Source organism: Gavialis gangeticus, unplaced genomic scaffold (genome assembly GCF_001723915.1).
Source record: "Gavialis gangeticus isolate Ggan-Ray unplaced genomic scaffold, GavGan_comp1, whole genome shotgun sequence".
Taxonomy (NCBI): Eukaryota; Metazoa; Chordata; order Crocodylia; family Gavialidae; genus Gavialis; species Gavialis gangeticus.
Window position 1 is genome coordinate 150,693,367 of NW_017728992.1, and position 3,821 is coordinate 150,697,187.

The window sequence follows — 3,821 nt, forward strand, 5'->3', positions numbered from 1 at the left end:
TATGTTTTACTATTTCTCTGTCCATCAGAGTACAGAAGAAGATAGGGAAGATAAAATTTCAACTGGAGTTACACAGTAAGCCACAAAAGAGAAAGCTCAAGATGCTTTCTCAGAAAAGAAAAAGTAATCTAAGTCTGTGCTCATTCTCAGTTAGCTCATATGAAACATGGATCTTCCTAGCTTCAGTAAGTCTCACAAAGAATAAGTTTTTAATCAAGGTCTTCCATCATGATATATCATTCAATATATGCAACACAACCTGCTGTTAGTTCATTCAAATTAACCTTTTTCTCTTTGCTGATATTCAAACACTTCCCCCTCTCTTTTTATAGATCTAGCGAAGTGCCCACAAGAATGACAGGCAGGCAGTGGAGACAAAGCACCACTACCTACCGCCCCATGCTGCTGCTGCTGCTGCTGCTGCTGCTCCACGTGCAACCCCCCCCCCAGCTCTGTGTCTGGCCCCATGTGCCTCCCCCCACACCTGACACGCACCCACCCACACACATCCAGACACATGCCACACCCACCTACCCACACACCACACCAACACCCACCCACAGACATACCCACTCACCCAGCCACATGCCACACACACACCCAGCCACACGCCACACACACACACTCTGCTGCATGCTGCACACCCACAGTCACACACACAGCCACAGTCACATGCCACTCCAACACCCAGCCCCATGCCACGTACACGTGCCTCGCTGCCTGGCCCACCACACCCTGCAGCAGGACTCACATGGCATCACACTGCTGTCAAACCTGGAGCAGCAAGGCAAGGAGCATAGGCGGAGCAGATGTCACAGCTGCAGCTGCCCCTGCCCCATGCACATACCGGGGGCCATGTGCCCTCCTTGGCTCCCCAGCGCTGCCTCTGTAGGAACCACCAGGCTCCAAGTGTCCCATGGCCCAGCCTGGCTGGGGCTGTATTCACTGTGACTGGGGCCTCAGCCAGGCTGGGTCATGCAGGGATGCAGCGCTGGGAAGCCCAGGGGACAGCATAGGCCCTCCTCCCCCAGCTTCTCTGTGGTGTGCACAGTGGTGGGAGCCACCCGTCCCCAAGCCCTGGAGGAGCCAACGGACTCCCCTGGCCCCAGAGCCCAGCCAGACCTGAGCATAGCCCCCCTCCTCCGCCAGGATCAACCTGGCGCAGCCTCAGCCCCAGTCCCCACTGTGGCCCCCCTCCTCTTCCCACCCCACAGCTGCAGCTGGCAATTGCTCCCCATGGGCAGAGCACACAGCCACAGGGTGCCACACAGAAAGTGGGTGTGGGGGGCGCACCTTGCCCTGTGTTGTAGCTGGCAGGCACTGCTCAAGCACCCTGCGCCTGCTCCTTGCAGCACCCTGCGGCCACACGCCATACCCCACCATGTGCCACATACCCCCCACAGGGCCACAAGCCATGGCCCTCACCTCCCCCCCTGCACAGTGGAGCACAGCCTAGTCCCCACCACCTCTGCCTCTGCCTTTGCCTCCACCTCACCTATGTGTCTGTCTGTCAATAAGGCTCCGGGCGGTACATGAGCAGTTGGCCCAGAGCATTACAGATGGACACACACACAGCCAGAAGTGCCACAGCTTTTATTATATTAGAATACTCATCTCCAAGAAAGAGGAGACAAATCATTTATGCTATATATTTCCTATGTGCAGTAGTGTATGTCTTTTCCTAATATAAATGGAGGCTGAAATAATAATGGGCACTTCTACTAATCTCATGGGAACTACAGCATTGTTTTACTGTTTCAGTCTTTGAGAATTTCTCCCTCTTCAATCCCATCTCTTTCTCTTTTGTTATCCTGTGACTTCACCAAGCTTGTACCTGATTTTTGCTCCTCTGGAAGGAAATAGCTATTTATAAAGTGACAACAGGGTGGAAAATATTGCACTGAGGTTAAACTAATCCCAGTTTAACCTCTTGATCTTGCCAGTATGATTTATTGTCACGGGCTGCTGTGTTGTTTGATTCTATATATACACACACACATTTGTTACTTTTCTGATGAACAATAAAATAGAATGTGTATTGCACTTCAGCTGCCTTCTACGGTATTCCCTTAGCCCTGTCTGTTCAGTGGTGCTACCTAGGCTTTCATCTCAGCTGTCAAATCAGCTTAGAACATTTATCTTCTTTTGGTAATTCCACAGACACAGTAAGTTACTTTGAACTGGACCCTGCCAGCAATATCTAAGAGGGAGAAACACATGTGAGAAGGACAGGATGGTTGGCAGCAGTTTACTGGCAGAGGAAAGTATGGAGCAGTGCTGAACACTTGTTCTTCATTCTTCCTTATTTTCCTAGACTGATCATCACCATCAATTATTCTGATGCCAAAAATCTGGAGAAAAAATGGATATTTATCGTCTGACTGAAATTGCTTCAGTGGTCACTTCTTATGGAAAATGCTTTTGGAGATCTTCCTATCACCTGTCTGTCACACACCTTCCACTGAAAGCTTGTATCCCCCATTTGCACTGGTTCATGGCCTTGGGAATGGTTGCTGATACATGTTGGAGCTTGGGCCCCCTCTTGGCCAATGCTCTATTCATTGGCAGTGACAGGATGGATCCTTGTGTGTGTCACTCAGGTATTCGGGTCCTATTCAATCTCACCTGCCATGACTTGGGCTTATCTTCTTTGGGAGGCAGTTCCCCATAGGTGACTCTCTGGACTTCACACCCTGGCTTCTTCATGGTGCTCCAACCTCTCCTATACCACGCCCTTACGACATCCAGGGCCTGAACTGATGTCAGCGTCTTGATGTTTAAGGCCACAGACAATAATTCTCTCATCCTTCATCAACAGTCTTTGGTATGAGCCCATATCGGAGGCCAGCTCTGCACAGGCTGTCTCTTGTTGATTTGAGTTGGAATCAGGAAAACTAAACTGTCTCTGTCTGAAGATAACAGCTCAGGAATGAATACTCAGAATGTGAATGATAAAAAAGATCAGCATCTGCTGTAGTATGCCTGAGATACTTCCCCAGATTTACTTGCTCCTGGTGGGAGCCTCCCTTTGCTTTTTCTGGGCTTCCCTTTTCCCAGTTACTTAGGGGTCAGCAGGCCTTCCAGCCCCTTTCTATTTCCTCACAGTATTAACGGGGCACTCCCAAGTGAGCTGCTGCCCCTCCCACCTTGGCCTTGTCTGACCTGGGTCCCAGATGGCTCTGGTCAGTACTCCAGCCTCTGGTCCAGAGACCTCTTGCTCACTTTTCTTTCAGCATGGCCCTCTTACTGCCACTACTCAGCCCCTCAGTGTTGGCAGCCCAATCTGAGCTTCCTGCTGGATTCCTGTCTGGGTCCTCTGCCACAGGACCCTGTCCTGCCTCAGAAGCCTCTTCACTACGCGCCTCACCGTGGCACCTCTCAGCTGTGGCACTCTGCCCCACCTCTAAGACCACGTTGCCACACGTGTTGCTGCTGCACATCTCAGCAGCCACACTCTCAGCAGCCACACACAGCCCTGCCTTAGGGGCCTCTCTGCTGCACACCTTACTATGGCATGTCTGGGCCGTGGTATTCTGTCCCGTCTCCCAGGTCACTCTGCCAAGTGCCTGTCCTCTGCGTGTCTCTCTCAGCAGAACCTGCCTCGCTTCCAGTGTCCTCCTGCTACACTGTTCTGCCGCTTAGCTCCGCCCCCTCTCCCCACTGATTTGCGGGGCCATGATGCTCCTGAAGTAGCATGCCAGAGCCAGCTTGCTGCCAGTTTTTGCCACCTGCCCTAAGGTAGACAATGTGGGGGGGGGGGGGGGGAGAAAGGGGCCCGGTCCCCTTTTCCCCCTCTCCGGGGGCCTTTTTTTTTTTTTCAC

The 3,821-nt window shown here is 51.9% G+C and overlaps 1 long non-coding RNA gene across 1 annotated transcript in view; it reads left to right on the plus strand.

Annotated features, from left to right (window-relative positions):
* The first annotated feature begins 1,543 nt into the window (after positions 1–1,543).
* LOC109305021 overlaps positions 1,544–3,821 on the plus strand; it is a 2,617-nt gene continuing 339 nt past the window's right edge. Inside the window, exon 1 of the long non-coding RNA XR_002099539.1 lies at positions 1,544–2,824. This is a non-coding gene — a long non-coding RNA (uncharacterized LOC109305021). The remainder of the gene's footprint in view (positions 2,825–3,821) is intronic.